Source organism: Lithobates pipiens, unplaced genomic scaffold, assembly GCF_037356315.1.
Source record: "Lithobates pipiens isolate NorthernLeopardFrog02 unplaced genomic scaffold, aLitPip1_a1.2 Scaffold_22, whole genome shotgun sequence".
Taxonomy (NCBI): Eukaryota; Metazoa; Chordata; class Amphibia; order Anura; family Ranidae; genus Lithobates; species Lithobates pipiens.
The window spans coordinates 126334110-126344471 of record NW_027507784.1 but is presented as its reverse complement, the minus strand read 5'-3'; positions in this window follow the sequence as shown (position 1 = coordinate 126344471).

The window sequence follows — 10362 nt, the reverse complement described above, 5'->3', positions numbered from 1 at the left end:
CCTATTTTCAGGGGGAAAAAGTGCACGTTGTACGCCGATAAATAATGCAGAAGCACAATTGGTAGCCAGGAATAAGAGTGTGGTCACCCTCAAACAGGAAGTGCTTGAACAAAAGCCTTCATGCCAAGCTCATTGGGTATATTTTAAAAGCAGATTTAAAAATATTGAAAATGACTTTTGATATTACATTTTGGTAATTAGGTTTACATCCACTTTAATAAACCAAAGTGCAATTATTAAAAAAGACAGCACTACATTTTTTTCCCCCCGATATTCTGGCCTATTAGTGCCTGCCCTTTCTCCAGCGAGCAGACGCGACACTGACTTGTAAATTTTGCACCATGACCGTGAAATAATTGATCCTGCTGTGATTTTCTGCCCTCTCTCATGAGAGAGGGACGCTCAGTGGGATTAGCTGACTTCACACAGCCAGCCCCGTTTCATGTAACGTGTGGAAATTGGCGGCACTAAAGACAGGCAGATAAATGTGGGAGCAGTGACTCAGTTCCCACCTTCCCCGAGCACTGTATTTTACCAGGAGAATCGATGTCTGCAGAGGATCCGTCATTTCCACTATTAAGCTGCTGTTAGTTTTTAATGCACTCGTCAATAGTGCATTTAATGGACAGGACGAGCAGCTGCAATTCCTCCGATAACTCATAACGCTGCAGTTGAGCGCTCGCGAGGGAAGAAGAATCACCTCAGATTTTAAAGAGAAAATTGTTAATTTGGGATTGATAAAGGACTTTTCTAAATGAGGAATAGCGAAGATAAATCGACTTGTCTTTCGCTCTCATTTTGCAAAGTAACATTTGTGAAGTCAGAGCATTTAAATGATTTCTCCGACATCACTCTTGTTTCCTCTCTATCTTCTAGACTGCTGGTACTCTCTTCTCTTTTTTCTCACTGTATATTTATCCTAAAATAATCTCTCCCGTCACCTCTCTCATGGTCCTGCTGTCTCCTACCAGCCCTTTCGCTCGCACCATCCTTAGCTTGTTCTTGTACCTTGCTCTTCTCTTTCATATTTTGTCCTCTAGTATTTCCATTCTCCACTTTTATCTGAGCATTGTTCTGTCAGCCCCCAGCTTTTCTAGAAGATTAGAGAGCAAGCTGCTAGGATCAGTGATCCCCAGCCTTGGTCGGGAATAACCGTGTTTTCAGAGCATGTTATACACTCGCTGCCTCCTGACTGATGGAAACGTGTAGACAGACTGCAAACAGGCCTAAAAAACTGGCCGAACAATCACAAGCGGTCATTCATTAAATAAATATTATAGCTAGGAAATGATTTAAAGTGCATCTATAGCAGTGGCCGCCTCTCCATTAGGGACATCGCCCCCTACTCCATGTGCATGCCCCCTAATCTACATGCTGGATGCATGGATTCCGATGGGGTTTTTTTTTTTGAAGCACACAATTAGAGCCTCAGGCTCTAATTGGCTTCAAAAAAGGGTGGGCTCAGGGCGCAGAGCACTGCACCCTCAGCCCACCCACTTGTGTGACAATAGCGAATTAATATTCGCTATTCTCTTCCTGCTTCTCCTCCCGGCCAATCAGGAAGCGGGTCTTAAGACCCGTTTGGCTGAGAAGGGAACCAACTGTGTTGGCAGGGCCAAGGAGGAGTCACAGGGAGAAGCTGCTGAAGCTGCCCACGCGAGGTGGGGGGCTGCTGGGTGGTTTGCCGATCGACAAAGCAACAAGGGGGGGCGATCGAAGGGAGGAGATTGTTTGCTGCAAAAAAATGGTGCAACAGCCACCACTGATCTTTAGTAATCAGATATCAATTTCCACATTGTATTTCAGTTATTTCTAGTCTACTCCTATCAGTCTGAATGATCTTGAAGTTGGTAAACTTACATTGTGAAGATCCCCACACAACACCCTCCTTGAATTCTATGACACATATTCACTATGTCCTGTGAGTAGGCACTGCTTTGTCGCACTGCTTTGTCACACTGCCTTCTGATCTACAGAGGTGCTGAGGGGCGTTTCAGGAGGTGGAGTCAGTACAGGGATCACTGCTTGCAGGCAGCAAGGTACCATGGGATATGTAGTCCTTTGAAATTGAACTTTCAATTCCCAGCATATTTTGCAGCTTCCCCTCTGCTGAGATGCTCTCGCTCTAACATTTGCGGTGATAACTGCTATCCAAGCCTTGCGAGATCACGTAGAATAACGTGATTTTGCGCAGAGGAGCCAACCTGCCGCAGTATTAAAGTAAGCTTATATTGGATTGTTAAAAAGAACGATTGTTTATGTTGTTATTACAATGTGGATGTTAAAAAAACAAAAGTGTAATCGGCTGTAAATCTCTCTTCTTCTCGCTCATCTTTATTCAACTTTTCTCTTTCCCCTAACTTCCATATTGACTTCTTATAAATGCTTTTATGTGGGTGAACTCTAGCCTAGTCTAAGCTGGGTGTGCCTCTGTTTAGCAATGATAATTTTTGTTTAGTTTTACAGAATCTGTTTTTATAGTATTCCTTTCTTTTCTCTTTTGCCTTTTTGTGGCACTTTTTGTTTACAAGTTTAAATCAAATTAAATATTTTTGCTAGAAAATGACTTCTAACCCTCAAACATTATATTTTTTTTTTTAGCAAAGACCCTAGGGAATAAAATAGCAATTGATGCATCTTTTTATGTCACATGGTATTCACACAGCGGTTTTGCAATTGCTACTTTTTTGCAGGGAAAAAAATACATTTTAATGAATTTAAAAATAAACAAAACACAATATATACCCCATGTTTTTTTTTTGTGAAAGATGATGTTACACCGAGTAAATAGACAACTAGCTTGTGAAGTTTTAAGATTGCCCATACTTGTGAAATTACATCCAACTAAGATCGTTCAAAATCTCCATAGGCAACGCTTTAAATGCTTTTACAAGTTAGCTGTAATGCCCCATACACACGGTCGAATATTTCGACTACAAAATCCGTCTGATTTTTTCCCCACGGATTTTGGCCCAAACTTGTCTTACATATACTGGGTCGCACAAAGTTGTTGGAAAATCTGATCATTCAGAATGCGGTGACGTAGAATACATACGATGGGACTATAAAGAGGGCAGTAGCCAATAGCTTTCGTCTCGTAATTTATTCTGGGCACGCGTGGCACTTTGTCCGTCTGAATTGTCTACACACAATTGGAATTTAAATGATTGGATTTTGCTGTCGGAAAATTTTAGATCCTGCTCTCAAACTTTGTGTGGGAAATTCCGACGGAAAAAAGTCCGATGGAGCCCACAAACGATCGGATTTTCCGACAAGATCCGATCGCACATTTTCTGTCGGAAAGTCCAACCGTGTGTACAGGGCATTAGAGTTACAGAGGAAGTCTAAAGTTAGAATTGTTCTCACTCTAACTTTTGCAGCGATATCTCACATGTGTGGTGCAAATACCGTTTACATATGCGTGCACGACTTGCGTATGCATTAGCTTCTGCATGCGAGCACGGAGAGATGGGGGAGCATTACAATTTTATTTTTTATTTTACTTTTAAATTTGTTATTTTTTACACTGTCCCTTTAATGTTTTTTTTTTTTTTATCACTATTATTCCTATTGCAAGGAATGTAAACATCCCTTGTAATAAAAATAAGGGTGACAGGTGACTTCTTTATGAAGAGATTTGGGGGTCAATAATAATGGTTTTTGATCTTTTGCTTTAAAAAAAAGTTTACTTCCAGCCTGGACCAGAAGTGACGTCATGTCGTCACTCCGGTCCTTCAAGGCCATAGAGAATCTACAGCAGGGGTGCCCAATCAGTGGCCTGGGGGCCACATGTGGCCCGCGGAGCCCTCTGAGGGATGGCAGATTGGCAAGCTTGGATCATGGGTTGCAGACCTGCCATCCCAGAGCATCTGTGTTGTTAATGAAGCCGGCAAAACAAGCAGCTGTGGAGCAGCTGTATAAGCTGATGCTTCCTGTATAGCGCCGTCTCTTGCCACAGGTGGAGTGATACTAAATGCACTCTGCCGGGGACAGCAACAGCAGGCGATACCTGTATGGAAGACTGTTATTAAAGGTCAGTTTATTACTAAAATTGCAGTGTATACTGAGCTGCTTTCAAACTGATCCACAGGTCCAGTGCACCTTCAGATTACCTGCACTCAGGCAAAGACTTCTGCAACTACCTGCCAGTTTGGTGAGCTTTCAGAAAGTGCACCACACCTGCAGGATATAATAGAAGTCTATGGGAAAGTGTAGCTAACCCATAGGAAAGACACAGGTGCACTGTGCTGCATTAGTGTGAAAGGGGCCTTTCACATAAGACCAACTCAATCGGACCCTCCATTCACCTCTATAAAATGGCAGATGTAAACTGATTTGTGTCCTTTTACACCCGCCTACCTCCAATCTGATTCGCTAGAAAAAAAACAAAAAAACAGAAGGGGATCAATCCCCTTCCATTCGATCGGATCGGAGGACCCATAGAGTAGAGTGGGCTGTGTCCGTGTCCTCTCTGTACGGACCTGTCATCCGCCTGCTCTGCTCATTGTGGCCTGTGACCGGTTACCAAGTTGTTTAAGTGGCCCTCGCTCTTCAAAAGGTTGGGCAAGCCTGATCTACAGTACTCTTTAATCAAGTCTGGGATAGAGCTGCAAGAGATTATATATATATATATATATATATATATATATATTATATTTATATTAAACTAAGCAGCTGTACATACATGTTGGAAAAATATCCTACAGACATGCGCTGCGCAATCAATGGATGAGTCCAGTAGCGATGAACTCTGGTCTTCGCACGCAATTTCCGGCATCTTTCCAAACTCATCAACAGCAACATAAGTAGTATTTCCTCACATACGCTCATTTTGGGATCCATAGTAAAATTACCAAAATTGAGGTAGATACAAGTACACTGCTGCTCTCTCAGCTGCTGCTACTCACTCTGGTCTCACAGAATGGCTGAAATAGTTAAATAATACTGTTTTTTGGGCTTTGGGAGGGTCTTATGATGTTATCTTAAAAAACGCTCCTAGACGCGAATGCGGCGAAACGCTACTAAACGCGGCATGCAAACGGGGTTAGATGGACGTTTTTAAACGCCGGTTACAAGCTGTCAAAAAAATCAGAGGAGGCTGCTTCAGCGTCCTGTGTACATTAAGCCTTAGGGTTCAGCTCTACTTTAAAGTGGAACTAAGCCCATCAATTTACCAGTTTCCCTAAACAGTTACAGTATGTTCAAAGCATGCCATGAATGATAAGTAACAATTGCTTGTATTCTCAACTGAACTCTCAAGCCATTAAATGGCTGGTGTCATGCAGTGCATCCGGAAAGTATTCACAGCTATTCACTTTTTCCATATTTTGTTCTGTTGCAGCCTTATTCCAAAATGGATTCAATTCATAATTTTCCTCAAAATTCTACAAACAATACCCCATAATGACAATGTGAAAGAAGTTTGTTTGAAATCTTTGCACATTTATTAAAAAACAAAAAACAACATGTGCATAGGTATTTAGGTCTAGCCTTTGCGCAATACTTTGTTGAAGCACCTTTGGCACCAATTACAGCCTCAAGTCATTTTAAGTATGATCCTACAAGCTTGGCACACCTATTTTTGGGCAGTTTCTCCCATTCTTCTTTGCAGGACCTCTCAAGCTCCATCAGGTTGGATGGGGAGCATCGGTGCACAGCCATTTTCAGATCTCTCCAGAGATGTTCAGTCAGGTTCAAATCTGGGCTCTGGCTGGGCCACTCAAGGACATTCACAGAGTTGTCCCACTCCTTTGTTATCTTGGCTGTGTGCTTAGGGTTGTTGTCCTGTTAGAAGGTGAACCTTTGCCCCAGTATGAGGTCCAGAATGCTCTGGAGCAGATTTTCATCAAGGATGGCTCTGTACATTTCTGCATTTATCTTGTCTCCGGATCCTGAGTAGTCTCCCAGTTCCTGCATCTGAAAAACATCCCCACAGTATGATGCCGACACCACCATGCTTCACTGTAGGAATGGTATTGGGCAGGTGATGAGCGGTGCTTGGTTTCCTCCAGACATAAAAATTGCCATTTAAGCCAAAGAGTTCAATCTTTGTTTCATCAGACCAGAGAATTTTGTTTCTCATGGTCTGAGAGTCCTTCAGGTGCCTTTTGGCCAACTCCAGGTGGGCCGTCATGTGCCTTTTACTGAGGAGTGGCTTCCTTCTGGTCACTCTACCATACAGGCCTGATTGGTGGAGTGGAGCAGAGATGGTTGTTCTTCTGGAAGGTTCTCCTCTCTCCACAGAGAAACGCTGGAGCTCTTTTAGAGTGACCATCGGCTTCTTGATCACCTCCCTAAGGCCCTTCTCCCTCTATCGCTCAGTTTAACTGAATGGACCACTCTAGGAAGAGTCCTGGTGGTTCCAAACTTCTTCCATGTACGGATGACAGAGGCGACTGTGCTCATTAGGACCTTCAATGCTGCAGAAATGTTTTTGTACCCTTCCTCAAATCTGTGCCTCGATACAATCCTGTCTCAGAGGTCTACAGACAATCTCTTGGACTTCATGGCTTGGTTTGTGCTCTGATATGCACTGTTGACTGTGGGACCTTACATAGACAGCTGTGTGCTTTTCCAAATCATGTTCAATCAAATGAATTTATCACAGGTGTGCTCCAATCAAGTTGTACAAACAGCTCAAGGATGAGTGTCATGGCAAAGGCTGTGAATACTTGTGTAATGTAATTTTTTTTTTTTAATTTGTAAAGATTTCAAAACAAACTTCTTTCACTTTGTCATTATGGGGTATTGTTTGTAGAATTTTGAGGACAATTAGGAATTTATTCATCTTTGGAATAAGGCTGTAACATAAAATGTGGAAAAAGTGAAGCGCTGTGAATACTTCCTGGATGCACTCTGACCACGCAGATCACAGGCTAACAAAGGCTAAGATGGCAACCTCCTTGGCTGTAAAGAAAAGGAGGGTTAAGTTCCATTTTAAGCTATGGAAATAGGTGCAAGTGTAAATAAAGTCAGCTGAAACATATGTATGTTTACTGTTTTGCCTGCAAAGAAATTGTAATTCTGTGCAGTTTTCTGATATTCACAGGCGTTTCACACTGCACAGCTGGACTAATGAAACTAGGATTTTCTGACTTACCATAAAATCCTTTTCTTGGAGCAGACCCACAGGATGAGTAATTCAGTTACACAGAGTTATGGTGCTACCCTTCAGGAGATTGGACACGGGCAAACAAAGCTGCAGGGACAGCTTAGTATAAGCTCTCCCACTCCCATCATGGGACAGTTTTGGAGCAAAACAAAAGCAGGAGTGCATCATAGAAAAAGAGAGGAAGAACCTGTGTCCCTTTAAGCGACACTGAACAAAAAAAAACATTAACAAAAAATAATCCATACATATTCAGGCCCTGTAATCTATTTTTCATGAAATGATTTGTGTTTTTACCCCTGCTTTTCACATACTCCATGAGCTCACTTCTGTTTGTTTTGGTCATGTGCAGGGGCGTAACTATAGGGGGTGCAGCAGTTGCGACCGCAACCGGGCCCTGTGATGCAGGGGGCCCATGCAGCCCCCTCTACATATGGCTGCTCTTTAGTTGTGCATTCCCCGCATGACCTGTGTCCTCAGCCGGCTCCTCAGAGTACCCCTCTCCTGCTCCATGCATTGCCGCTCAGTTCGATGTCTATTCTCCCCAGCCAGAGTCCCACCCACCCCGAGTCCGGCCCACACTGCACTGCATAATTCTCCCTGGTAAACAAACTTTAAGCACACAGATGCAGTGCAGCCCTATGGGAGCCGGCTCCCCAGAGGACACTGCAGGCTTGTCTGCCAGCCCCCCCTCCTCCCCCGTCATACACAGATGATGAAAGGTCTTTCTGGGAGATATGCTGATCGCCCGTCCAGGACACTGGATGGAGCCCAGGTCAACATGGATGAGTGTGCGGCCTACAGCTTGGTCATGGTGAGTGAAAGGACCCCATCCCCCACACACCATTACATACCCCCTCCATCTCCCCCTGGGGACAGGGACCCCTTCTCACGTGGGGACAGGGACCCCCACCTCCCCTGGGGACAGGGACCCCTTCTCACGTGGGGACAGGGACCCCCACCTCCCCTGGGGACAGGGACCCCTTCTCACCTGGGGGCAGTAACTTCATCTGCCCTGGGGAAAAGGACCTCATCTCTTCTGGGGACGGGGACCCCATCCTGCCTAGGGACAGTCCCCCAATGGGGCACCTAAAAATAAAATAAAAACTAATAAAAAAAACTACTGATACCAGTGGTGGAACTGCAGGGCTCACAAAGGTCATACCTGTGACCACGCCCTGGAGTTCCACCGCTGGACTCGGAGGGAAGGGCCCTGGCTGGGGTTCAGGGGGGCCCTTCATGGTTTCTTGCATCGGGGCCCTGAAGGTTCTAGTTACGCCACTGGTCATGTGCACTGCTCTATATACACTACATATCCCATAGTCCCTAGTCCAACAAGAGGGGGTTGCTTTACTTCAGTTATTTCCAGCTTCCAGAGGCATTGGCCAGGTAAATTTAACGTTAGCCTGTTCAGATCTGCGCTATAGCCGAATTATGCTTTGCCGAGAGAACATCTATTGACGTCCTCCTGTGCCTCAGCAGCCTGCACATGCTTTGCGATCAGCGAGTCTATGAGACTTGCTGGATCACAGATCGGAGTAAGGGGTCGAACCCTTACCACGTGATCAGCTGTCAGCCAATGACATCTGATCATGTGATGTAAACAGAGCTGGTAATCGGCTATTTTTGTCAGCGCGAGGAGAAAAAAAAAAAAAAAAGCAGATCACCGGCGCCCGTGAGGGATATCAGTCCTGATCACGGAGATCTGCTGCCAGCACCTCAGTGCCCACCTTCCAGTGCCGCCTACCAGTGCCCACCAGCGCCACCCATCAGTCTCCACAGTACCACCTATCAGTGCCTCAACAGTGCTGCACATCAGTGCCCATCAATGTCACCTACCAGTGGTACCTATCAGTGCCATCTTATCAATGCGGCCTTATCTGTGCCCATCAGCAACGCCTTATCTGTCCCCAACAGTGCCCACCAGTGATGCCTCATCAGTGCATATCAATGAAGGAGAAAAATGAACTGTTTGCAAAATATTATAACAAACTATGAAACAGGTTTCTTTTTTAATCCAAATTTTCCATCTTTCCAGCTGGGATTAAATACCACCAAAAGAAAGCTCTGTTTGTGGGGAAAAAAAATTATAAAAATTTAATTTGGGTACAGTGTTGTATGACCTTGCAATTGTCAAAAAAGGTGAAAATTGGTCTGGGCAGGAGGGGGGTTTAAGTGCCCAGTAGGCAAGTGGTTAGTAATATCTGCTTGAATCATTTTTTTTTTGTAAACCAAAGTTCAAGGTCACTAGAAAAAACGTTTAACGGAAAGCCATTTTACAAATTTTAAATTAAGAAACACAGGATGTCAGAGTACATGAGAGAAAGATAGTAGTAGTAGGTGAGGTTGAAAAAAGACACAAGTCCAACCTATGTGTGTGATTATATGCCAGTATTACATTCTATATCCCTATATGTTGTGGTCATTCAGGTGGTTATCTAATAGTTTCTTGAAACTTTCAATGCCCCCCGCTGAGACCACCGTCTGTGGAAGGGAATTCCACATTACAGTAAAGAACCCTCTACGTAGTTTAAGGTTAAACCTCTTTTCTTCTAATTTTAATGAGTGGCCACGAGTCTTGTTAAACTCCCTTTTGCAAAAAAGTTTTATCCTTATTGTGGGGTCACCAATAGGGTATTTGTATATTGAAATCATATCCCCTTTCAAACGTCTCTTCTCCAGAGAGAATAAGTTCAGTGCTCACAACCTTTCCTCATAATGAATATCCTCCAGGCCCTTCATTAGCTTTGTTGCCCTTCTTTGTCCTTGCTCCATTTCCAGTACATCCTTCCTGAGGACTTTTGCCCAGAACTGGACAGCATACTCCAGGTGCGGCCGGACCAGAGTCTTGTAGAGTGGGAGAATTATCGCTTTATCTCTGGAGTTGATCCCCTTTTTAATGCATGCCAATATTCTGTTAGCTTTGTTAGCAACAGCTTGGCATTGCATGCCATTGCTGAGCCTATCATCTACTAGGACCCCCAGGTCCTTTTCCATCCTAGATTCCCCCAGAGGTTCTCTTCCCAGTGTATAGATTGCATTCATATTTTTGCCACCCAAATGCATTATTTTACATTTTTCTACATTGAACCTCATTTGCCATGTAGATGCCCACCCCATTAATTTGTTCAGATCTTTTTGCAAGGTTTCCACATCCTGCGGAGAAGTTATTGCCCTGCTTAACTTAGTATCAAATACAGAGATTGAACTGTTTACTCCATCCTCCAGGTCATTTATGAACAAATTAAATAGGA